The 27,358-nt window shown below is 42.9% G+C and overlaps 1 long non-coding RNA gene across 1 annotated transcript in view; it reads left to right on the top strand.

Moving 5' to 3' along the window:
- LOC109290734 overlaps positions 1-23,929 on the top strand; it is a 54,391-nt gene extending 30,462 nt beyond the window's left edge. Inside the window, exons 3-5 of the long non-coding RNA XR_002095668.1 lie at positions 2,437-2,608; positions 5,038-5,206; positions 23,579-23,929. This is a non-coding gene — a long non-coding RNA (uncharacterized LOC109290734). The remainder of the gene's footprint in view (positions 1-2,436; positions 2,609-5,037; positions 5,207-23,578) is intronic.
- Positions 23,930-27,358: the final 3,429 nt, after the last annotated feature.

The raw sequence follows: 27,358 nt of genomic DNA, 5'->3' as shown, positions 1-27,358 counted from the left end.
TGGTGGATACAAGAGAGAACAACTGAGGCATCTTGGAGGACTACTGTAGTGCTCTCCATGCTGTATTTACCTGCAGATAAATTAACATATTGCAAGAGAGGTGCAGGATGCTGAACACAAGAACAGAAACTTAAACTTTCTGCTGTGGTTTGAGGAAATGAAGGCAGTCTGGGCACACTAACAGCACCTTTTCTGAGTTGGTGATGTTGAAAGGGAATCTTCCCAAAGTTATCAGACCACAGCATTTTGCAGCTGTCGGCAAGATTTGCAGAAGTAGAAATGAAGCTTCACTTATTAGTAGCTGGGAAATGCAGCCTTTATAAGAAAAGAGCATGCCAATCTGTTTTACAAATCACAAGATAAGGGAACTCAAACCCTGCATCTACTTTCACTTTTGTTTCTTTTGAATTACGATTTTTCCCCAAGCTCATTTGCCCAAATTCATGTTAGTAAAATTACTTAAAAATGGAAAAAGAACCATAATTGACAGCAGACGCACAATGTTGAAGATCTGCAACTTTGTTTTGATGCAGAAAGCACCCAGTGTTTTAAGCAGCTGGTGTGTACATTTTGAACCCTGCTACTGTAACTTTTGGGGCTGTCCCAGGCAGCTTCCATTTGTATAAGCTTGATCATGCAAGATACTAAGAATTTTAACTCTGAATGACGTTAAGGGGCATTGAGGGCATCTTGCATCTCCCAGAAAGCATTGGCCATCCCCAAGAATTTGGGCCAAATGAGAAAAATCAGTAGCTTGATACTTGGTGCTGCTACACTTCTATTTTCTGTTGAGTAATTTAAATGGATCTTAAAATGCTTTATAAACTGTGTGTGCATTAGCAAATTTGACTTTATCCACTTTTTATTATTTTACCCACCAATGAGATGTGCAGTCCTTTCTCTGATGAAAACTGGACAGTATTTAACAGCACAGGGCAACACCTAGGACAGAAAATAAAGGCATGTCCGATAGGACTTGCAAAGGGAACTTTTATATAGTTAGAAGGAAATCACATGAGTTCTAACTTCTCTAGGACTTTAGAGGTATCAATTCTGTTCTCCTAGAAAGCTCCATCACGTTGCACCAAATGTGACTAGACATGGGTTACAGGTGCCTCCTGAGTCTTGGGGGGGCACCCGCAGAAGCTGGCGGCAGTGGGAACGGGGCTGGCAAGTACAACAGCTGTGCTGTGAAATGGTAACTTGCATGAGCATGCAGTTAAGAATAAATGTTCACATTCATGCACCAGTTTCCATGTTTACAATGCTGGCAGGCAGGGTTTTAATAATTGGGACTTCAATTTTATGTCATGTCTGCAAACTGATAGGCCAGATTTTTGTCTCTTGCTTGGATTTGGTGGCACAAAAGGGACTTCAAACTGCCGTAACGGAGGACTGCGAACTTCTCTAGCCGGTATGCAAATGAATAACTGGCCTCAGTTTACCCTTGCTAGCCCAGTTTTACAGCATGGGTGTCCCTGGATAAAGGATGCATAGCTCTGGTTCTCCCCAAGCATGGGTTAGAGAAGTAGTGCTCAATCTCTCATCCACAAACCAGATCTAGCTCATGAAGCTGTATGATCCATCCAATGGAGCTCCCCATGAGTCTTGACATTTGGTGGCAGGGAGAGTAGGAAGGTGAATTGTTACTGCTCTACTACCATATTTTCGACCTGTGGGCCAGAAAATGCGGCCCTGTGCACTAGATCTTACCAACTCAAAGTTGGTCTGGTGCACGAGGTTGCTCCATGGCTGGATCCAGGTGCACAGGGCCATGCTGGCGTGCCAGGTCAAGCTAGCACACAAAGTTGGGCTGGTGCATGGGGCTGAGCTAGCACACTGGATCCACCACACAGCAACTCCATACAGGATCTGGTCTGCAGATCAACCCCCTTACCACTCATCTGGAAGTTTGGGCACTGCTGCTTTAGCACCGTGAGTGGGAATTGGAAAGTGGTGGAAGATATTTTTGCTCTCTCTGTCAGAGCAGTGGGTGTTGTGCTGTCAACTGCCCAGCAGGGCATCTTCAATAGTGTAGTGTTCCCAACACTCTTTGAGGCACTGGGTCACCAAAAAACAAATCCTGGTGAATGTCAATTGCCCTGTGAGTGACAGTGGCCTATGACCAAACCAGATGATTGCAATGGTCCCTTCCAGCCTTAGCTGGACTAAAGAAAGAAATGAAACTGTTCTAATTCAGCACATAATGTGGAACAGCTGGTATATGCAATAAAATACAAAGCTGTAATCATAGCACTGTCTACGTTTGCCAAGATAAAGAAAGATATGCTATGAATGGCACAGAGTTGCATTTAAAAGAAAAAGAAACTACATTGTCAGTTTCACTTTCACCCAGTCTGTTTCCCATAAATGAGGCAATGACCGGCAGCTGCCCAGTTGCAAGTTATAGCTCCTAATCCATTTTTTTCTTTTCAGCGATAAGGTGCTCATTAACTGAAATTGATTCTGTTTTGACTTCTGGTGGTCTGCTGACCTTTGGAAGGCCTCTGCAGTGTTTGAAGCTAAAGTTGGCTTGTCTTGATCTTCATGACTGCAGTAGTCAAAGGCTGGAAACAAAACTTAGTCTACACTATCTCCCCTAATTTATGTAAGTTTTTTCTGTCACCTTGTATGAAAATTGTGTATTTGCATGTGCAACAATGCATGAAGCATGTCTTAGTCCATTTATGCATAAATTGTCATTGTTGGCACGCAAAGTACAGCTGTATATGCAGAGGTGGGCTTCAGAAGTTTTCAAAAGCAACCCCAGTAGCTTTGCTTTTGTAATTTATAGGTGCTCAACAGTGTTGTTTGTTTCAATGACTTCAGTGCTTGGAGATTCAGTTCCACTTCTGGGTTCACTCCTTCCTTTTCACTACACCTTTTTTTTTATTTGGAGGGATTGTCACTTGCTCTGCATAGCAGTGCTTTTCATTCAGCAAAACCCAGGTACATATTGGTACATATTTTTGAGCATTGCCTAGTCACACTGTCTATTAAGTAATCATTTACTTGCATTTCTTTATACAGAAGTCTCATAACCTTAATGCATGTAGTGATTTGGTAAGCAATCCATGTTATTCAAGGATAGTGATCAAGGCTAATGCTCTTCCTAGTAATATCTCCTTATTGTAAAATCATTCCTTATGTCATTTTGTTTTGGTTTGAATTTTCTTATGTTTAGCTAAACCCCCCCAGGAACCCAGGCTTCAGCTGTTATGAGTTACAGAAACTCCACTACTGACCAATACAAGTATGGTGGCTTACTGCAAGTGAGAATATGCACCCTGTGTTTCTGCATGTGACTATCTTGCGAGATTGAATGCTTATGAATCAATTATCCAGCACAGCTGTTCAGGATTTACTGCATGAGCAATAAAAGTCTGACTTTTGTCCCATCAAATTCATATTTGACCCTGCATGTTCAGACCTGGTGAAAAGAGATGGTTCTTAATTAGCCCACAGAGTCGTAGCAAAATGTTTAATATCAAATGATGTCCAGAATACAAACTAGTGTCCTTGACTTAAACCTTTTCAATCAGGACATAAAGAAGATTTGTGACAGTTTATTACCAAAGTATGTCTCTGAATTTGACAAGTCCGCTTCAATCTGGGACGCTATATCTGGTACGTTGGCTAGATATTTGCTGCTCAATTCTAAAAGGATTGTTAAAAAAAAAAAAGAAAAAGAAACAAAGCAAGACTGCACACCATTATAAAAACAACGAAAGAAAGAAAAACAGAGAAGCAGCCCAAGAACCTGTCCAAACCATTGTACGCTGGATTTATATATTCAGGATCATTTTAAAGGGGGCCTGTACCAAACAGATTTAACATCTGACATAGGCTATATTTAGGGTTACCACACGTCCAGGTTTTCCCAGACGTGTCTTCTTTTTGGACCCTCCAATCTCCGTCTGGGCAGTTTTTTGAGATATGAACCAATGTCCGGGATTTTGCTCCACTCTGCTGGCGGAAGCAAGGGGAGGGCGAGTAGAGGCAGCGGGTGCACGTGTGTCTGTGCGTGCACACACATGGCTGGCATGCAGCCTGACAGGGTCACGGGAGCAGCCTCAGCAGCTGGATGCAGGTAAGTCTGTGGCGGGACGGGGGGTTGGAGGGCCAGGGCTTGGGGACTGTCTGGGGGGCTTTGGGGTGTGTTTGTGGAGGGGATGGGTATGTGAGGGGGGGCAGTGCCTGCCAGTGCTGGGGGAAGCTGTCCAGGCGCTGAGGCTGCGACAGGGCAGGGGGATGGCTGCACCCACTATGACAGCGGGGGGAGTGGGGGGCCCTTTGAGGGCAGTAGGGAGCTCCGTGGCCAGGCTGGTGGCAGCAGGGCCGGGCCAGTTGGGAGACACTGCCGGTGGGGGGGAGCATGGTCAGGCTGCCTGGTGTGGCACTGGAGCTGCAGCCCAAGGTGGGGGGTGTCACAGGCAGCCCTTCTTCCCTCCTGCCCGAGTTGAGACCAGACTTGCTCCACTGTTGCCCGCATGAATCGGAGCTGCTGCGCTCCAGCTTGGTTGGGATGGGGGCAGCTGAGGGCCTTCTTCAGCAAGGCTGCGGGAAGCAGGGGCTGAAGGTCGGGAGTGAGAGGCAGCAGCAGGGACAGGGGGCTGCAGGTTGGGTGTGAGGGGCACTGGTGTGGCCAGGGGCTGTGGGTGGGGAGAGCGGTGTCCCCCCAACAGGTGTCCTCTTTTTTGGAACTGGAAATATGGTAACCCTAGCTATACCTTAGGGTTGAAATCAGTCTTAAGTGCAGTTAGGCTTTGTGCAGCCCTCTGTGCTAGTGTGAATTTCATCCAGAATTACCATTGCTGCATATGGAAATATATAGTGTATATATGAAAAGGGAGCCAGCTGGGCATTTTCACCCATTTTCATGGCTGATAGACAGTAGTAACAGCATTAAAGTTGGGTTTGCAGTAGCACTGAGTTTAGATGGCCTGAATCCACCAAGGCATTTAAAAAGAAGTGCCTCAGACATGAGCTTCTGCAGCGCCTACTTTATTTCCTTTTTTCATTTTTACTTTTTCACAGTTACTCAGCTGTCCCTTCAACATTCATGCTTCACTAAGAAGTTTTGATGTCTGCTTTTTCTGCACCTGTTGATAGCAACTTATCCCTAAGATATATCAAGGGACCTTTTTATCTTCAAGGGCATTTCTGCTGCCTCATATTGCTGCCACTAATGGAGAAGGCTCCATGAGTATTATTCACAATTTTTTAAAAAGAATATCCTTCCAGGCATTTTCACAATCCTTCTTATTTACCCCTCCTGGGCATTCTTGCAGGCAAACATTCTGGTTGTGTATCTGGTTACAGAACATAAATTTTGCCTGATCACGGAATAACATTTCTTTAGTTAATAAACCAAATTAATTTCCAGCAAAAGCAGTTTAGCAATCAATGTATCTAGCAATTTATAAGGTCAAGGAACTGAAACAGTATACCATGTGATATAGGGGACCAGTCACACATTAAGAATATGGAAGGCTTGATAGAATACCGCACTTGGCGCTCAATTAGGGAATCTTAGGATGACATTTTTTCATAAAAAAGATTTCAGCAACATTAAATATTGCAGTAGTCATTCCTTGTACCAGTTAGCATTCAAGGAAGATGTCTAAGCTCTGTGAATAAATTGTTCACTCAGCTGTCCAACCTGTCACTCGGCAGCTGAGTTCAATACCTGCTGAATGCCTGGCCACTCAAGAAGCTTTTGCAGGCTGCAGCCTAATTTGTCAGATGCAGCCTGTGAAAGCCTCTGACTTCCTAATGCTTTTTAAGGGTATTTATACATGTGCTGGAGAGGGAGGGGGGTGGTAACGGTTAGGGTTATTTATTCTGTGATCAGGCAAAATTTATGTTCTGTCAACCCCACTGTTACTGTTACTTGCCTTGCTCTTCTGAACATTGTCACACCCACATTTGTTGTTTAAATACGGCTTCTGGTGTGTGTGCATGGCAGATTTTGAAGAGGATAATTTGGAAGCCAAGGTCTCCTTCACTTTAAATGGCCTCCAACTCCTTCTCCGATAACAGAAAATATTGACCAAGTAGAACTGGTGGATTCCTGTGGTCAATTCTGTTTAGTCCTTAACCTCTTCAGTGCTACCATTATTCCAACAGTAGTGTTCAGGAGAACAGTGAATTGACTGGGATTCTCACTTGTATACTTGCCTGCGGAGGCAGATACCATTCAGCGTTTAACAGCAATGAGGTGCTGCAATCAGCTCATTTTTCATTTATATTTTTAAAATAAAATAGTTTGGTCCTCCTTCCTCCTGGAGGTTAATCTTGGAAATGTAAGGCAGTTATTAGGCTAGAAAGGAATAAGTATGTGGCTGCCTTTGAAGCATCTGCTATTTATGCTATCAGGATACTGGGCTAGATGGACTTCTGGTCAGACCTAGTATGGCGTTAGGTTCATAAGTTCTAGTTCTGCAAAGAGCCCCTGGGGTGAAATAAATTAAATGAGTCATCCATATTTGGGGCCTAGCTCACTGACCCTCTTCAAAGGAAAGACTAAATAGACCACCCTTGGACAGGGTGGTGAGGTAATTCCTGGGAGAGACAAGGAAATTGTTTTGCAGGCCTGCCCAAGTATGCTAATTTCTGGCTGTGCACGCTAAGATTTCAAGCTGTGCTGCAGTGGGGAAATGAGCCAGCTGCTCCTTACTCATCTGCCACACTTTGTGTGCAGATGTCATTGCTTTGGCAGCTGCGGCAAGAGCACGCCACGCTGGAGTCCCTGCCCAAGGCCCAGCCTCACTAAGAACATGCAGTACCTAGATAGCAGGTCTACAGCCCAACTGCCTATTCATGGTAGTGCAATATTAGTTGTCACTTATACTACCTGAGGAGACTCAGGAGGGAGGATAAGAATGACACAGCCTGCTCAGTTTTGCTGAATTTTTCAATTCTCCTTTCAGGCTGTACCACATATGTAGGGGTCTACTTAAGCTGCAGTTAGATGTACCAATTTTTGCAGTTTGGTCACGGCATAAAGAGCAAATTCTGCAGACATTTTGTGGATGTGCTCCAGCAGGCCCGCCCCTCAGCGCTGATTGGCAGAGAGGCCCCACGGCAGGGGTGGAGCAAGGGGTTGGGAGCCATTTTTTCTGCTGCCCTTCCTGCCACCCTGCCAGTGGGCATCTTCCCCTCTGGGGCAGGCTGCAGGGCTGGGCCGCAGTGGCAGTGAGGTCCTTTGACTCCTACTGGGGAGCCAGCATTTTATTTTTATTAATTTTTTTTGTTGTTGATTCTGCAGACAATCCCAGATTTTGTGGTTTCTGCGAAATCTGCTAAATGGCAATTTAAGTAGATCCCTACCCATATACATACGTGTCTTATTGGGACGCACATTTTCTGATTGGGTTATCTAAATTTTTTTGGTTCAGTCCAGTTCCCAAGTCTCAATGAAATAGTTTTTCGGTCTTGGAAGATGTCAGGTGAAATTTACATCCTCATGAAAATTACAGTTTTTGGTAGACAGGATTTCTCCTTGTTCCTTCTGCATTTTGAATGTTGCTCGCCATCATCCTGTTCACTTTACACCTTGCTTTATGGTCTCTACTGATATGGCTGCATTTATTTTTACAACTTATCTAAGAAATTAACACAAGTATAGTTATTATAGCTAATTCATACGGTTACATCAATTTACTACTAAGATTCTTAAGCTAAAGCTGCAACACACTTTAGTGTGTTAGATTATTTACTTTAGGGACTTCTTGTATAATATCTCCTTTTGGGCCTTTTGCTCTGTTTAATGTAATCTCGCTACTGGCTTATCTGAACATGTTAATGGTTTTGTTTAGATTGCGGACAAGGCTAGATGAAACATTGGCAGAGGGTCATTCTTTGCTCATTCAGAAATAGGCTTGGGGGCCTTCTACTTCAATCACATTTGCAGTTTGCCCTAAGTCTCTTAAAAATTGCTATGGGTGCAACAGTTCTTGATCCTGTCTTGCCAGGCAGCAGTTAATTGTACAAGAACGCTGTTCTGAGCAAGGCTAATTCTGTTCTGTCTGCTGCTCAGTTACATGCCATTTCTAAATTGCTTGTGAAAACTCACTTATTACATGTTACTTGCTAGCTAGAAGTCTGGCAGGTAGCACTTAGTTTTCATTTCACAATGCACAGCTTGCTTGACCCCTAGCCACTGTAAAATTGCTGATGTTGCATTCTAGCATGAGCATGCTAGATTATTCAGCTCTGAAATGTAGATTACATATAGCAGAATCTCAGGCTAGGATGGTAAATATCTGTCAATACATTGACCTGTCTGTAATTAAAAATGGTGACACACTGACCTAAAAACTTAGAGGCTGAAAATGTCTTCCCCAGACAATCCAGTAGTTGGTCAGCACATCCATGCACAAGATTTTGGTCATTAAAAAAATCAGTGGTGATGCATAGGGAATGCACAGGGATGCATATGCACCCCCTGAGAGTGCTAGTGCACCCGCTCAGTCGACGGACGGAGCTGGGGCAGGTGAGAGCATGGGTGCCTCCTCTGAAAGCACTGGCCGGGGAGTGGGGGCACAAGGAAAAGTGCCGCTGGCACTTCTGGGCATGCTCCTGGCAACCCACCCCCACCGTCGGCATGATCAGCCGTGGGGGGCCCCCCCTCCTCAGTCTCAGACTGGCTACTGGGGGGGCAAGTGTCCACTCTGACTCAGGAGGCATCAGTTGCCCATGACAAAAATGATTTCCCCACCAACATGTCTCACCCCCTCCCCTCTCTTACCCTCCTTGTTCTGCGTGGCTGAGCTTCCCCCTGTTCCCCAGAGTTTCCCCCCACAACACGCAGGGATGTGGGAGCCAGTGCAGAACTTTACTGAGTAGCCAGTGCCCTCCCAGCTAGGCAGCCAGGGTACTGTCACATGCAGAGAAACTAGTCGATGGCAGTGGCAACCTCCTCCTTCTTCTTCAGGAACTTATAGCAGAGGTACCCCTCCAGACGGCAGCGCACGTTACAGGAAGTGTAGGATTGCCTGAACCACAATCAAAGCTCAGGGCACTGCACAAGGTTCTCAGCTGCACCCTGGGCACCATGGTGATCAACAGCAGCAGGGTGTAGTGGGTCAGGCACCCCTTGGTGCACTCAAACAGCCTGTCGTGGTGTTCCCAGAGGACTATAAGCAAAGGCATGCTCAGGGCGCAGGCCACATGTAGGGGGGTTCCTATCCCAAACCGCTTCTCTGGAGCGGTCCGATGGGGGGACCAGTTCTGCAATCCAGCCACGGCACCCCACAGCCTCGGCCAGTGCGTGCGTGCATGACAGCAAATTGCCTAGCCTGCAGTAGAAGTGGGGGACTTGGCCCAGAGCAGCCATGGCAGCTGCTACCAGGATCCACCCCTGGGTCAGCCTGGGGAGGGGATCGAGAAAGCAGGCTGAGAGGGAGTTGGAACGGAGGGCTCGGCCAGCAACCTGGCCAATTTACCATGGTCCCTGGCCATCTGTATGCAGTAAGCCTATATAGCATTGATTGCACATGTAGATGTGCCCAGAATTTGTACAAAACATCAGAGTGACTTCACTTCATTGTTTTCCCTGAGACTTAAGACAGTGGGCACAGCATTAGACTATCTACCAACAGAATGAAAATACAAACATTTGGTACAGCCCTTCTGGGTATGTTAATCTTAAGCCTCTGACAGCCACTAAAGTAAAAGTGCAATGTGAGATTCCAACACCTGCCTTTCCTGACATGCCACATGTGCATGGCAGGAGGTGCAACTGTGAAAGTCCTGCATCAGGTCTCATGGCACCACATTGCCAGTGTAAGGGGAGTGCCCACAGCTGGGAGACCTGGTTAGATGATCAAAGTTCCCAGCCTCTTGAGCACATGGGACTCTTGAAAAGCTCCCATGAGCTCCAGAAGCTGGGTACTGGCCATACATTCAGTTAAAGGTGTAATCAGAACCAGCCTCAAACTTATAACAGATATTTTGTGTAATAACTTTGTGGCTTATTCCTCATCTTAACTTGCCATTAATTGACTGAATGTGTGGCCAGGTTATTACTTTAGATGTGATTAACCAATTCATCATGTTTTAAGTGTAACGTCTATCAGGGGTCTTACAAATCCATGTAAGTACTAGGGCTGTCATTAACATGGTTTCCTAAAGCATCTGTTTTGTAAGACTCTGAAGGCCATTGAAATATCATTTACTTTTTTTCTTTCATTTACCTGTGGTTCTTTTAGATGGCCACATTTCTAAAGCCAATAGTTTTTTTAGAAAACAATCATTGACCAAGGCCTTGGTGGCTTGGGTTCTACACTTGTTTTTTCCCAGTTGTTTGAAGGTTAGGGTTAAGCTACCAGGTTTTAGGGTATTTTGCTCTCCAAGTATGAGAACAAAAGTTCAAAACAATTCTACGTAGCATTAAAAAAAGGATTTGGCCAGTATTCCATCTTTTTTTTGTCCCATACATTTTTTGGGTTGTTTTTTGGTGGATGAGACGAATGTGTGTCAAACATCAAGACTTTGTGGTTTGGACAAAAGATTGATTTATTTCTAAACACACTCATGCTGCAAGGGTAAATCTGCTTGTCATCTGCAACAAAAATTAGAGGAAAAATGGGAGAAACGTTTGTATTTTAGGTGACAAATTGTTGATTGAGAGAGGAAAGGAGACAGAAGCATTTTCTCTCAGGCAGGGTTTTTTTTCCATACAGCTGCTTCTCTGAGGCTGCTTTTTCTTGGAAATCAGGAATCAAGTACTTCTTCCAGTTAGCTTGAGACCACCCCCAATGAAATATTGCCAGTGTAATCGACACAGAAATTGGCTACAAATATATATTGGACTACAGTATTTGTGTAGCATGCCCCCTTCATCCTGGGTATCAGAGAGAAGAACAATGTCTTCAGGGGTTATTTCCAAGACTGGAATGTGCTACAAGAGTAGGGAAGGAAGACTGTATGTCTTTTCATTTATGTGAAGCCAAAAGGTATATCCAGGTACTCTTCAAGTATCTGTCACATGTTTAATCCCAATGGGCATATCTATGCATGTATTAATGTGCTGTTATTACTGCACATTAAGTTTAGTACCTATAATAACAGGTGCTAACTCAATGTACAGTAGTTGGTACTACTGTGTGGTAACACTGGCACACATTTTTTAAGTGATACTAAAGCTCAGTAGACTAATTCTGCTGTACGTTGGCGCATTAGCATGGCGTTTGCTGTGGTGCGCTAATACGCAGCAGAATTAGTCTACTGTGCTTTTAGCACCTCATGTAGATGTGCTCAGTGTAATATACAGCTACATGGTTTCCAAAAGCAGCTGACTGATAAACTGATCCAATCAAGGGCTAAATGCCTGTTTGCACTAAATCAGTTTTAGGGTGCTTCTGTGCCTTATAGGATTATGTCAGCTTCAGCAAACATGCTTTTGAGGCAGCTTTTCCTTTAGCAAGGGTACAGTATACTGTAGAATAGAAGTCTGGCTCACTGCCAAGCAGCGGTCTGATTAGAAATCCACCATGCATGGTGGTGTTGTCTTACTAGAGCAGGCTTAGCTGCCTTTTAGAGCCAAATTCACTGTTTGGCCCAAGGAGTGTGGTGGCCCTATCACTACCAACCTACTACAAATAAGACTAGAGAAAAATGAAAAATGCTGCTTTTGGTCCCTTCTCCAGTTAATTCTCTTATAAGGGTCTGGCCCTTACTTATATTAAACATTCATCCAGGGATTTGACAGTATAATAAGCATTAGACCTTACCATTATATAATAACAAATAGAAATACAATATTTTTATCAATATTTGGCACAATTAAAAATTTTAATGTGAAACTAAATATCGATGCTGTCAAGCTACTGCAGCCTAGGGGCATAAATTACAAATGTTTTTCTCCTGTGAGTTCAGCCTGAGTTTTGCATTCACATACAGTAATCTTCTAATGTCTTTGTATTCCTGTAAGTCATATGTTTGGTTTCCAGAGCAGCTTATGTGATTCTATACTGAAATGGCTGTGCTTCATTGGAAGTGTTTATAATAGGAATAATTTTTATTGCCTTGTAAATATTAAAAAGTACAGTAGAGCTCAATGTGTTTTCGTTAGAAGTTACATTTAGAAAGAATTTCTAAACAAAATTTCTTTCAAAAAAATAGATGGGTTGAATAAACTGGTGGGAATAAACTCTGTGAGGCAGTTAGAGAATGATGCCAAATATCATGGTCCTGAAGTGCTGCATCATCTCACCATCAGAAAGCTGGACCAGAAAGACAAAGCTAATATTAGATACTGATGTGTCTTGTTAACTAACTTGTTACTTGTGTGGGAAGCCCAAACTTTTGTTTAAAAGCCCAGACCAGAAAAAGCCCATTCTTATGTATTTTCAGTGTTATACAATTGTCAATGACACAAGGAACAAGACCAATCGTGCACAGACTTATATGGGAAATTTTCTTTTGCTCTTTTCTGCTCCATTTCCCACCCTATTTTCTCTTCATTATATTATTTCTATGCTCCTTTTCCCCTCCTTCAAAAGCTCTTGTAAGTGAAATATAAGCCTACTGCTGAAGTTCAAGTAGACAGAAAACACAATATTCCAGTATGTTTGAAATTAAGGCAAAATTGAATTAGCCTAATTCTAATTTGAATAGATGCAAAGATAAACAGAAAAGTGAAGCTATGTTGGTCAGTTTGCCTTGTTGGTCATTAAAGTTGGAGGTTTCCATGTAGGTATAAAAATAGATTTTCATGTCATCTCCAAGACGGGCATTTTTCTGTTGAAACTAAAAGGTCTAAATCAATGAAACAATGAATTCCAATGGCAGATGTGGTTAGGAAAAGCTATTTTGAGGTCTTTCAGTAATGTAACTCCACCGATGCTGAATTTAAACCAATCTGATATGTTTTCTTAAACTGAAACCTATTCCTGATTGTGTGTAAGAGATCAGGCCATCATTCCCCAAATTACTATCTGAGGAAATTGCCTGGTAAACAGATAATTGGGCACGATTCTCTTGCACCTGTTTCTTGTAGTAACTCAGTTATTTCCAGTCAAGTTACCCCTGAATTAAACCAGGATGAAATGAACCTTGTCTGTTGTAAAATTTTGGGCAGTTTTTACATGAAATCAGCTTTGAAACAGTAATAATTATTGTCTTTAGGAAAAGAATTTCCTATGATTACAGAAGGTGTCTCCACTTCTGTCTTAGCTTGTTCTTTAGCCTAGTCATTCTCTGTGTGTGTTTGTGTGTGGCCTGCTGGAAATTGTCAGTGGAGCTGGCTCTTTTTCAGCTGCACTGTTTAATTGAAAACAGTTTTAAAATGCACCACAAACATTCCTAATAATATTTTCCATGTACGTCTTTTTCCAAGGACTTGCTTTGGTTGTTACTAGTTGTTACAGGAAGTTCAGGAGAAAACGAGCTGAACATAGTTGGTGTTTGCTCGTATAACACAGCCAGTGCTGCTTGGTGTGATCATACAGTACATCCAGTGCTGTTTTGTGTAGTGAAGTTAATATAGCAACCTACAGAACATTGGAGAAATGCTATACGTGGCATCATATTTTTCTTTTTGTTTCCTGTTACAAGCCCATTCATTCTGTGATTCAGGTGATGACCATTCCCAGATGCATCTCTTTAATAGTAATGGGTATTATTTGTTAATCATCCTTAGCTGGCATTAATGAATCACAGAGGTCACAAGCAGTCATCCCTGTGATCACATCCAGGTGGGAAAGGCATTGCTACATAGAATTATCCTGTAATTCCACTGGCATAATGCTGGAAACAGCCTGCGGCCAAGCAGAGGGTGTATATTTTACAAAAAAAGCAAAACCAAACCACCAACTAGGCCTGAGCTAAAAACCAAAGCAGAGTAAAAGCAAGCAGGAGCAGTTGCAAAAGGAAGCCAGAGAGCCATTCTGCTGTGGTCCTTCCTGCCCTGGGCGAGTCCACAGGTGTCACACTCACCTGGGACTCCAGTGTGAAGAGCAGGCAGATGCTTTGCCCCATGCCTTGAAGAGAGCTTCCCCAAGCCAGGTTCCCCACCCCACCTGCTTCCCTTTCCCATCTGTGGCACCTAGCTGGCTGCTGAGGGTGTCAATTTAAAAGCTGCAAGGGCCAGGAACTGGGCTTGGGGAGGCTCTTGCTTAGCCCAGGTCCTAGCCCCACGGTTTTTTAAATCACTGCCCCTGCTGCCCAGCTGGATGGTGCAGGTGACAAGGGGACAAAGCCACCCACTTCTTCCCAAGGAAGGGAACTCTTCCAGGGACTTCTGGGAGTCAGGGAGTGGTGGCTGCTGTTCCCTTTGCCTCCTAGACTGGTGAGAAAGGGAGGGGAGGAAAGCAGTGAGACAAAACCTCCAGCCCACTTCTCACTTTGGGGACTCTAGTATGAGAAGGAGAAAGGGGACTTGCAGCACTGCTGCCTCCTGCTAGGTTCCTGGAGCCTGAGCGGAAGAAGTGCTGCAGCCAAACCCATTTACTTCTCACACCAGAGTCCCTGGACTATGAGGAGCCGGCAGAGAGCAGCTGGATCTATGGGAGGGTCAGGAGCAGTACCTCTTTCCCCACCCTCCAGGAGTGACCCTGGTCTTGGGAAGGCCTGGTCCCTGGGAGGCATTGGTCCCTAGGAGTCATTAAGCTGGAAGAAACTCTCCTGCGACAAACTCCTCTCTGGTAGGAATCAACTTACGTTTCTTTCAGCACCTCCGTTTTTGGTCAAGGACAAAAAGTGTAAACAGTTGTACGCTTTTGGTTTCTGCCATGAGAATAGTGATTCTCCCAATAGAAACTGAATGTATGTACATGGCCTTATCTAATCTCTGATATACTGTTGTATATTAAAATTACACACTTATAAACAACTATACCATAAAATGTGAGATTCAGCAGCCTTTTAAGTAGAAATTCACCAAGTTGATGGTTTTCAAACTTGAGTATGCATCCTGTAGACTTATGCAGTGCTTTGATAAGGGTACAGGCCAACATTTCAATAATGCCAATGGAGCTTCTGATTGGTCAATAAGCAGTGTCAATACTCTACCTAAAAAATAATGTGTAAAGACTTGCTGGGTGTAGGGGAAACAAGCAGTAATATTCTGTTGGTTGAGTGGGCCAAAAAAGTTTGAAAAAACACTGCATTCGATAAAACAAAATTCAGTTATTGCTGGTTTTTAAATTCCAAGCAAAGGTAACATTTCAGAGAAGAAAGAACTGCCTTCTGTTAACAAGCTCAAAGTTCAACTTTCCTATTAACTTATTTCGGTTTTGCATTCCTGAAAAAACACGTGACTTTCATTCTGAGTTGTGTTTCTCAACACGTCTAAGTAGCAAGTACCCCCTAACTTCTGAACATTTTAATAAGTACTCCAACACTCAATTTTCCAGGGGATTTTATATTTACAGACTAATGTGTGCCATATGTTGGAAGAAAGGCTGTGTATATGACAGATGTCTGATTTGGTGTGCATAGGGTTGCCACCTTTTACACCAGGGGTGCACAACTCAAGTATGTACCTGGGCTAGAGGTGATGTTGGCCAAAACTAGGAGGGCTGAACCCCAAATTATTACTGGGGAATCTAAAGTGCTGCGCAGTGTGTGGCGCACCAAATGTTTTGCCCTAGTTTTGAGAGGAGGAAGGGGTGAGAGAGAGAGGAAAAAAGGGTGAGAGGGGAAAAGAGAGCAAGAGAGAGAGAGAGAGTGTAGGGGTAGCTGTGTACCCCCTGCCTGTGTCTCGCGTACCCCAGTGGTACATGTACCACAGGTAGAGAAACTATGGTTTAACAGACTCCATGTACAATCTCTGCCATGTACTTTGTTGAGTTGCAAATATCTCTTTAGTTAGATAGCTTCTACGATAAACCAACAATTGTCAAGCAACGACAGTACCTTTAGGCTGATCAAATACCCCAAAGTTTACAATTGGTTTACAGAAAAAGAAGGGTCAGATATAAAGAATTAGATCTACATCTAGATTCTGAAACATCTCCCAGGTTGGGGTAGACAGATCCAGGGATACAGCTCAGGCCAATACCTACTTTTATATAGGAAGCAGCATTATAACTGAATACTTAGAAAGCAAAGACTGGGGCCAAAAGGATAGCCAAAAGGGTAGAGGAATCTAGAAAAACACTAATCAAATGTAGTTTAGCAATTTTTAAAATCAATATTGAGTAAACACTGCTTACGAGACATACATTTAACAATTAAGTACCTCTGCCAGATGGCTTCACAGTAGGTTAAGCCACTTCTCGCATTTACTGCATTATGTAATTGTCAACTGAGTAAAGAATCTCACAGCTAACTACCTCTTTTTGCTTAAAGAGTCTTGAGGCATATTTAGCTGTGAAATCAGTATTACCAGTCTCCTGAAACCAGCAAAGTTGCACAACATCTCAATTTGGCCCTTTTCATCAAAACATTCTTCACACACTTTAATGAACATGCATGTCAGATGAGCTCATTTTGCTTCATTCTGGGATGAAATTCAAAGTTTTGAAATAAGAACCATTTTGATGTGCATGTATTTGCTTCCAGATAAAATGGTTGTCAGCCAGTGTGTTGAAAACATGGAGAATTTGCTGAGAAGCTACTATGGATTTCTTTCAATGTTGAAAAAATAAATCAACCCCCTAATGTCAAAATAATGTCTGCTTCTCTTAGAAAAATAGAACCAGAAGGGATCTATACGATGATCAAGTCTGGTCCCCTGCCACGGGCAGGAAGTATTGGGCTCACATGAGCTCAGCAAGGTGCCTCATCTTGAACAATTCCAAGAAGGGCAACTGCATCACCTCTGCTGCAAGCGTATTCCAGATTCTGGTGACCAGTACAAGGAAGAAAGTTTTCCTTATATCCAACCTGAATTTACCCTCTATCAGCTTATGCCCATTGGTTCTCGTCCTCCCTTGAGGTGTCTTCCTGAATCGTTGCTCTCCTAGTTCTCGATGCTCCCCCCTGAGATACTTGTAGGCAGCTATCAAATCACTTCTCAGCCGCCTTTTCCTCAGGCTGAACAGGCCCAGTCCCCGGGGTGTCTCCTCATAGGTCCTATCCTCCATACCTTTAATAAAATGGGTGGCCCTTCTTTGTACCCTCTCAAGCTTATCTATGTCCTTCTTGAAGTGTGGTGTCCAGAACTGGGCACAGGACTCCAGCTGAGTCCTCACCAACGCTGAATAGAGAGGGAGGAGTGCCTCCCTGGATCTGTTGGCCATACAGATGCTGATGCACGCCAGAATGTTATTGGTCCTTTTGGTAGCCTCGCCACACTGTTAGGTCATATTCATCTTCCAGGCGATCGTGACCCCCAGGTCTCAGTCAGATGATGTGTCAGTCAGTAAGCCACCACCCATTGTATAGTTATGGTAAGGGCTCTTCCTACCCAGGTGAAGAACCTCGCACTTCTCCTTGTTAAACCTCATCTGATTTCATTCTACCCATAAGTCCAGGCTGTCAAGGTCTGCGATCTTTGCCCTATCCTCTGGTGTGTCCACGTTTCCCCACAGCTTGGTATAATCTGCAAACTTAATCATTACGGTTTCTACCCCTGCATCCAAATTGTTAATTAATATATTGAATAGCATGGGTCTGAGCACTGATCCCTGGGGGAACCGACTGGAGACAGCCCTCCAGGATGAGGCCATCCCATCAATCACCACTGTCTGGGAGTGGCCTCTGAGCCAGTTGTCCACCCACCTCACTGTAGATGGGTTCAGCCTAGTACTCTAGTTTGTTAGAGAGAATCCCATGAGAGACAGAGTCAAAGGCTTTACTGAAGTCTAAGTAGATGATGTCAACCTCATGTCCCTCGTTCAGCTGGTTAGTGGCCTGGTCATAGAAGGACGCAAGGTTCATCAGGCATGATCCGCCCTTAACCAAGCCATGCTTGTTGCTGTTTAGCACCCCATCTGTTACCAGCTTTTAGGTGATGGCCTCCTTAACCAACTTGTCAAAGATTTTACTTAGGATAAGTCTTGGCTTATCCTACATATATTCAGCAAGATCTTATATAACTTACCTCAGCTATACCAATGCATATAAAATGGGATGATCTGGAGCACTCGACTCAGGGATGGAAGAACAAACTTCTAAGAACCACCTTCTCAAAGTCTTCCAGTAGTTTTCAATAAAAAAACAGAAAACTATTTAGCTCAAGAGAGTCCTGTAAGAATTAAATTGAATTTTCAAAGTATCATTCATACAGTTATCACCAGCACACCTGCTCTCAAATCCATTATGTGGTTTAAAAGTGCACCTGCAGCAGTTTGTCTGGCAAACAGATGTGGAGCCATAGCGACAGAGGGCAAGGACCATGGTCCATTGGTGGAGAAGGGCAGGCCAGGCCTCCCCAAGGTGGGAAGAATCAAGATCACCAACCCAAGGAAGAAGAGACAAGTGGTGGGGGTTGGAGACTCCTTTTTGCAGGGGACAGAGGGATCCATCTGCTGATGTGACCTGTTGTTTTAGGAAGTCTGTTACTTGCCCAGAACTCATATCCAAGCTGTCATGAAGGGATTACCAAAACTCACCCAGCCCTTTGACAACTGCCCCTTGCTTCTCATCCATATGGGCACCAGTGATACTGCCAGGAGAGACCTTGAGCAGATCAAAAGTGGCTACAGGGCTCTGGGTGCAAGGGTGAAGAGGATGGGGGCTCAGGTGGTGTTCTCTCCAATTCTTCCAGTCAAGGGAAAGGGCCCGGGTGGGAGCAAGTGCACCCTGCAGATCAGTGCCTGGTTGCACAGGTGGTGTCACCAGCAGGGATTTGGCTTCTTTGACCATGGGATGATATTCAAAGAAGGATTGCTAGGAAGACATGGGATCCACCTGATGAAGAAAGGGAAAAGCATCTTCACAGGCAGGCTCACTAACCTAGTGAGGAGGGCTTTAAACTATGTTCACTGGGGGAAGGAGACCAAAGCGCTGCAGTAAGTGGGGAAGTGGGTTGTAGCATGAAGTGAACTAATGTAGCTAACGTTAACATAAAGTATAATAATAGTAAAATATAACCATGTTAGTCTTGTCCTGTAAGCAACTTGAAAACTCCATTTTGTATCCTTCTGCTTGACGTAAATGAATGAACTCTGCATAGCTTTTATGTATGAGTGTGCGTAAAAGGGTGAATGGTGAGAGAATGGCATAGAGACGGGAGAAGAAGATTCAACTGTTTATGTAAGCAACAAGGCGTCAAATGTAAGTTACCAGTCAGTAAACTAATTAATGAATGGCTGAAGAATCCCTTTGAAGCTCGAGGGCACAAAGAAAATAACAGAAGAAGATATTCTGCCAGACGGGCAACAAGAATACTCCAAGGCTAAGATAAATTGAAGACAAAAGAACAACCGCAAAAACAGAAGCTGGGTATGGAAAAACCCCAAAGCACTGAAACAAAGGATGCCAATCCCTATAAAAGAACACTTTGAAAATGCCAAGTTGGGTGAGTCTCTTTCTTTACTGCTGTTTCATCTGTTCACCCTGCTCCAGCTGTTATCTTAAAATCTGTTATCTTCAAATCATCATCATCTACTCAGTAAGCCTGGGTTGGCCACCCTGGGCTGATATTGAGCAACTACTGCTGGTAACTATATCTGGTGTATGTGTGGATGAAATGGTTGTTTTGTGTATGTGTATGCCTGCGTGTAATGATGTGTATGATGATTTGTGTGTGTTTATATGAATGGTGTGCCTGAACCTCTACGTCTAACTCATGTAATCAATAAACACGGCACCTTGCCTTGTCCCCCTTTATAAAGTCTCGCTCGTGATTTGAGCAGTTGGCGATTTGTGTAGCATTTTGGTGGAGAATGCATGTGGGGGTGAATAAGGTTCTATGTTGCAGTTTTTGATCAGTTGTGTGTTATCTGTATACTAAGTTTTGTCTGTATATATGTTTGTCTGTCTATCTGAAGGTGTGCACATCGCCCGGTGGTAGAAGTGCCGGGTATAGTGGTCTTGGGTTAGACTGACCACTTAGAAAAATAGAGGAATACTTGGATACTTGGACAAGTTGTTTAACTTGGAAAGCTCACCTTGTGAGTTGTGGATAATTAAGAAGCTTATTTTGTGGGTTAAAGACTACCAGGATAGTCTGGACCACCTATAGGAGAGGGGTCCATTGCTTTGGTTTTGAGTTTTGTTTTCAGACTTGGTTATCTTGGAAATCGGACTTTTTGGCACATTTTTACGGAGTTGTATACTGGATTTGAGTAGTAATGAACAGTAACTAAGCAGCAAGAAAAATACAGGAGACGGAAGTTAAAATGTTCAAAAGAAAAACGGTAAAGAGTGAGGCAGATGTGAAAGATGTCAGAAATCCCCTGCCTACATATCTGCAAGATATGAGTCTTTTAAAACAAGTGCTGCAGTGGTTTGGACATAGTCCTTGGACCAAGCAGGCAGTATCTGATGCATATACCACTGCAGACTTAGAAGACAAATTTAAGAACTATATGCAGAGATATAATATACCAGCACACTCCATGAAAAGGAAGGCTACAGCAATGTGGTGCTTATGGGAGGCTATTCAAAATCTGTTCCACCGTCGAACTGGTAGGAGGCATTTTAAAGGGGTTAGCTAAAATTTGTAGTAAGGTAAAGTTGTATGGTAATTGTGCATAAGGTTGTAAGTTTTCTGCAGGAAAGATGGTTTGTTACTGCTGACCAGAAAACTTTGTCTGTCTGGGTCAGGCAGAGTAGTGGACATGAGTACATGCTGTGGTCCACTTGGGATTAAGTAAGAACCTCCTGTTGTGTTTGCAATACAAAGCTAAGAAAGAGCAGAGAAAGTCATCTCTCTGCTGGAAAGGCTGTGTGAATGAATGGGGTCCTTGGGAAAGGTTAGTCTTTTATGGATAGTTACAAGAGCAGTTGTGTGTTTTCTGTGAAGTTTGTAAGGTGTAAGTTACACGTGCAAGTTATGGCAAAGTAAAGTGTTATGCAAGCAGTGGAGCTTCAAAGAGATTAAAAACGTTTAAAGAAATGTAAGACAGATACTTTGGGATCCTGTGTGCCAGGAATAAAAAGAAAAAGAGGCAACCAGTAGCACAGAAAGAGACAGGGTATGTTACTGGACATCAGCTCAGGCAGTGGCAGAGAATTTGTGATTGGAAGTGAGGGGAAACTTGGTTCTCCCCCACCCCCTCTCCAAGAACAGCGAAGGGCCTAGAAGAGATAGAGACTGTTACAGGAGCATAATGGCTTGTTTTGGGAAACATCATGGTACAGCTGTGTAAACAGAGGTCCGTGCCCAGAATTACTTTGTGTTACTCTGGGCAGGGAAAGAGGAGTGAGCTTGTCAGAGGCATGTTTTGTTTTTTCTCTGCAGAGGCATAGGTTGAAGTTCCTTTTTAAGGTAGGAAAAGTTTTCTGAAGGAATTGTGTGTAGTGTGCAATTCATTGCCCGTGGTCTTTTGGAGGGAGATAGAATAGAGCTTATTGGACTGGGTGTCTTTGAGAAAAAGAGACAAGAAATTGTTTTTGGTTTGTAGAAGGCAAGGCCAGCACAGAGTGTGCAGCTGTAAGAAAGAAAGAGAGAAATCAAGATTTCCTGGATGGATTGGTTTACAGAGAGCAAGGCAAGAAAGGGCCACTGATGAAATCGAATTGTGAAGCCTGTAGCCTAGAAAGGGTTAAGATCTGTTAATGAAAGGAAAATTAAAAGTCAGGTAAGATCTAAAAAAAAAGGAAGTGCTGGGATTCTAGGGAGCTGCTAGAGAGAAAGATCAGCTGGAGCAAGTATTGCCACCGGAGTTGAAAAAGAATTGCTAGATCCAGAGACCTGCTGAAAAATGAGAGACCTCTAAAAGTGTTTGAGCACAGACTCACAGAGCACAGAGAGGAATTGAGAGTGGGTGCTAAAGACCAGAGCCCAGCCAGAGTTAGTGAAAGCATAAAAAGCCAGGAACTCGGTCTGAAATATGTGCGAGGCAGAGTCAGTGACTTGGAGTCCAGAAGGGGTTAGATCAGGAGAGAACAAAGCTGGATGGAGTCCAGGGGCTCTGAGGAGAGCCAAGTGAGAAAGAGAGAGAGAGAAATCTGAGAGGGGTCTGCAGGGCCCTCAAAGACCAAGTGATCTGGCAGTCCAGAGAAGGGGCACAAAGAAAAGATCACTGTTAGAGCTGCCAGAGCCAGGAGCCTGCAATCTCAGCTGGCCCAAGGAGGGGCCAAGAAGCCCAAAAGTGAGAAGGTGTGCCCATGAGGATTACAGAAGACCATAGCAGGAGAGTAGAAAGTTTGGTCCCGGTATGACCTGAAACTGCCACCCTCCTGGGTGTGGTCAGTGTGCGGAGCTACCCGTAGCGGGGTAGTCTCTGCAAAATGCCACATAATAATCACCCTGGGGAATGGGCAGGGGCAAATATAGGGCACCTTAATAGCCTAGCTTCCACCACCTTGTGGGTTACCCTTAATTGGGAAAAGGCTGGGGGGGCATACCTCAACAGAAAAACCTTTAGTAAAGGGCAAAGAAAAACAATAGAGGAAAGTAGAAAAACGAGCTGGGAGGCAGCTGTTACAGAGAGAGAGATGTGGAAAGTGTTTAGGAAGAAAGGAAGGAAAACAAATTAACAGAGTTTAAATGTTGGAACAGATAGAAGAAAAGAGTGATAATGTAATTTTAAAAATAACTGCTTTAAAGCTGGTGAAAAAGATACAGTTGCTTTAAAAACAGAAAGTTAGGTCCTGGTCTCAGAGTGCCTGAGGTGATGTTGTGGTCTGTTTAGACTAAGTACAACAATGTCTATCGCTGGTCCAATAAAAAGGAGTGTTGTATGTTTGCTGTGTGTGTATTGAAAGTAGAAAAACTGCTAGAAATAAGTATCTGCAATCTCATTAGTAAGAAGGTGAGAAATGTTTGGGGTTTTCTGAACCTCCCCTCACTTTTCAAAAATAGTGTAAATCTTCTAGAAAGGAAAGTGTTAACAACTTGTTAAGGCAAAAAGAAAAAAAAGGTGTTTATAAAAACTTGGTACACATCAGCACTATAAATGTGTAAATATGAATAATATTTTACTGCAATGAGTTTTCCTTGGCAGGTTGGTGCGTGTTTTTTTTGTTTTTCTTTCCTCTCTCTTTTGCAGAAGCTATAGTCTAGTAGCAAAGATGACTAAAAGAACTACGAGGCCATCAACAGTGTTTTCGTCTCCTAAGCCATGGTTTCATCATCACAGCAAAATTGTTTTGTCTTTCTGTTTTGTGTTGTTTGTCCTGTTGTGTTGCTTTTGTTTACTTAATGGATTAGTTTAAGTTGGCAAAATTTAAATGTATATATCATAAAGATGTAATAAACATTATTAGTAATATTCTCTCTAAAAATTACGTCTGTCTGTGGATCCCAAACCAGAACACTTCCGTCCAGTTGGACTGGAAAGTTGTTCTAATCTTTGAAACAAAAAACAGCAATTCATATAAAAGTTTTAAGTTGTAAAGTTTACTTGTTCAGCAAAATGGCATTTAGTAAAAAAAGTAATATGTGTGTGTTTAGTAAATAACCTGATAAATTTTTTTAAGGCTATAAAGGAAATCTCATTTGTATTTAGATACTGTTTATGACACCAACATAACAGGATGTGTGTAAAATCTGCATTAACCCATTGTTTTACAGGAAAAGTTGATAAACCTAGCACAACAGTATTTACATAAAGAAGTAGAGAAACATATTTTGGATTCCAAGTGAATTGGACTAGAGAGGATCATTAACCATCTTGGTACAGTGGTATATAAAATACAATTGGAAAAAAATCAAAATAAGTACAAAATAAGTTAAAGTTATTCACTGGTGTATGAAATTTAATGTATTAAATTTATTTAAAAGCCACAGAATGCCAATAACACCAATCGACTAAAAGACGAGTAGCTGTTAAACACCGATAAAGGAAAACAAGTGTTAATTTGTGTTTGTTGTTGTGTTTTTCTATTTTTAATATATTTGTGTGTCATAATATTTTGATGTTGCTTTGCTCATTGTTTGTTTTTTGCTTTGTTAAGTAAACCCTTAATTTTGAAAATGTGTGTAACCTCTCTAACTGGTCTTTTAAGTGTGCAGATAGTTCAAGCATTACCAAATACACCCAGAGATATTATGGTCATCCATAACCCTCCCGTTTGTTCAAAGAAAGCACATTTCGATCCCCCATTTAATTAGCAAATATTTGAATGACCAAAACCAAATTGTTGATCATCTTATGTGTAGTAAATGGACTGATAATCAATGGATATGTCCCACATTGCCACTTTTGGAAGAATCCTGCTTATTCCAGAGCAACAGACTATCCACATGTTATTGAGATGAATTGGATAATAGCACAACCGAACTGTATTTTCATTAAATGAATTGTGTGTGTGGTAGAACTCAAACAAATTATTTGACAAGGGAAAAATTCTTCATTTCCTCCCATGCAGCAATGTATGTGTAATGTCACTGTTAGTCAAACTCCACTTTTCACGTATTATTTCACAAAACAAATAATTCAAGATATAAGTATAAAAGATAATTTGCTAAATTTTAATGTTTCCATAGAAGTCAGTTAGACAACCCTGCTTAACCTTCTGATGCAGACTTTGCAAAGAACCCAATTAATCACGCGTAAGTGCCCAGTATTTCTATATTGCATCTAGGTAAAGAAATCCTGAAAGTTTCAGAACAAGCCAAACAAATGTTAGCATATCATTGGTATGACATCTTCATAGAATAGGCTCCTTCAGGGACGGCTATTCTTAATATCATGCTGTACCCCATAATAATAAATTTATTTTTCATAATGAAAAGTTTATTTCTTGTCATGTGTTATATGTGTTGTTGAATAAAATCAATGCATCCAAAACTTTAAGAACTGCAATTGAAAATAAAATATCTTATCAGACAAATGTAGTTTATGACCCATTCATCATTGATGTTTGAAGGGTCAAAGCGGGGGCATGTATCATGAACTGAACTAATGTAGCTAATGTTAATATAAAGTGTAATAATAGTAAAATATAACCATGTTAGTCTTGTCCTGTAAGCAACTTGAAAACTCCATTTTGTATCCTTCTGCTTGACGTAAGTGAATGAACTCTGCATAGCCTTTATGTCTGAGTGTGTGTAAAAGGGTGAATGGTGAGAGAATGGCATAGAGACGGGAGAAGAAGATTCAACTGTTTATGTAAGCAACAAGGCGTCAAATGTAAGTTACCAGTCAGTAAACTAATTAACGAATGGCTGAAGAATCCCTTTGAAGCTCAAGGGCACAAAGAAAATAACAGAAGAAGATATTCTGCCAGATGGGCAACGAGAATACTCCAAGGCTAAGATAAATTGAAGACAAAAGAACAACCACAAAAACAGAAGCTGGGTATGGAAAAACCCCAAAGTACTGAAATAAAGGCTGCCAATCCCTATAAAAGAACACTTTGAAAATGCCAAGTTGGGTGAGTCTCTTGCTCTACTGCTGTTTCATCTGTTCACCCAGCTCCAGCTGTTATCTTAAAATCGGCTGTCTTCAAATCATCGTCATCTACTCAGTAAGCCTGGGTTGGCCACCCTGGGCTGATATTGAGCAACTACTGCTGGTAACTATATCTGGTTTATGTGTGGATGAAATGGTTGTTTTGTGTATGTGTATGCCTGCGTGTAATGATGTGTATGATGATTTGTGTGTGTTTATATGAATGGTGTGCCTGAACCTCTACGTCTAACTCATGTAATCAATAAACGCGGCACCTTGCCTTGTCCCCCTTTATAAAGTCTCGCTCATGATTTCAGCAATTGGCGATTTGTGTAACAGGGTGACCTGGAGGAAGAGCAAGCAGGAGGGGGCAGCAAGGAACATGCCGTCATACTTTCTGAGAAATCAGGAGAATTAACTAGTTACTTCAGGTGTGTGTACATGAATGCATGGAGCCTGGGAAACAAGCAGGAAGAATTGGAAGCCCTGCAGTCATAGAACTATGACGTGATTGGAATAACAGAGATTTAGTGGGATAGCTGACATGACTGGAGCACTGTCATGGATGGGTATAAACTGTTCAGGAAGGACAGGCAGAGGAGAAGGGGAGCTGTGCTTTGTGTAAAAGAGCCATATGCTTGCTCAGAGCTCCAGTATGAAACAAGATAGACCTGTCAAAAGTCTCTGGGTTAAGGTTAAAGGGGAGAGCAACAAGGGTGATGTCATGATGGAGCCCTGTTACAGACCACCAGATGAGGACATAGTCAATGAGGCTTTCTGCAAACAGACAGTGGAAGTTTCCCAATTACAGGGCCTGGTTCTCCTGGGGGACTTCAATCACCCTGACATCTGCTGGGAGTGCAATACAGCAGTGCCCAGGCAATCCAGGAAGTTTCTGGAGAGCGTTGGGGACAACTTCCTGATGAAAGTGTTGGCGAGGCCAATTAAGGGCCCTGCTCTTCTTCACCTGCTGTTCACAAACAGGGAAAAACTGGTAGGAAACAGTAGTGGCAACTAGGGCAGCAGTGATCATGAGGTGATAGAATTCAGGATCCTGAGGGAAGAAAGGAGAGCCGCAGAGTAAGGACCCTGGATTTCGGAAATACAGACTTCAACTCGCTCAGGGAACTCATGGGCAGGATCTCCTGGGAAGCCAGACTGATGGGGAGAGGAGTCCAGGATTGCTTACTGTACTTGAAAAAAGCCTTACTGAGAACACAGGAACAAATCATCCTGATCTGCAGGAAGATTAGCAAGTATGGCAAAAGACCAGCTTGGCTTGGCAGGGAACTCTTCAGTAAACTTAATCATAAAAAGGAAGCTTATAAGAAGTGGAAACTTGGACAAACTTCTAGGGAGGAGTATAAGAGCATTGCTCGGGTATGCAGGGATGAAGTCAGGAAGGCCAAAGAGCAACTGACGTTGCAGCTAAGCAAGGAACATGAAGGGTAACAAGAAGGGTTTCTACAACTATTTCAGTAACAAAAGGAGGATCAGGGAAAGCGTGGGTCTCTTACTGAATAGGGGAAGAAACCTAGTGACAGAGGATACAGAAAAGGCAGAAGTGCTCAATGCATTTTTCACTTCAGTCTTCACAGGCAAGGTCAGCTCCCAGACTAGTGCACCTGGCAGCACAGTTTGGGGAGGAAGTGAGCAGCCAACAGCAGCGAAAGAACAGGTTAGGGGCTAGTTAGTACAGCTGAACATACACATGTCGATGGGGCGGGACAGGATGCACCCAAGGCTGCTGACGGAGTTGGCTGATGCGACTGCAGAACTGCTAGGCATCATTGGGGATGTACTGATAAGAGATTTTTTTTGTGCTGATACCGATGGCCGATTTTTAAAGAGTCATATTGGCCAATACCAATCTGATTTTGATATGCAGCCCTGTAGCATGGGGAACCACATCCGGCTGGTAAGTCTGTTGTGGGGGAAAGGGTGGGGGGGAGGGAGTG

Source organism: Gavialis gangeticus, unplaced genomic scaffold (assembly GCF_001723915.1).
Source record: "Gavialis gangeticus isolate Ggan-Ray unplaced genomic scaffold, GavGan_comp1, whole genome shotgun sequence".
Taxonomy (NCBI): domain Eukaryota; kingdom Metazoa; phylum Chordata; order Crocodylia; family Gavialidae; genus Gavialis; species Gavialis gangeticus.
Note: the sequence above shows the minus strand (reverse complement) of the source record. Positions and strands in the feature narration are given on the sequence as shown.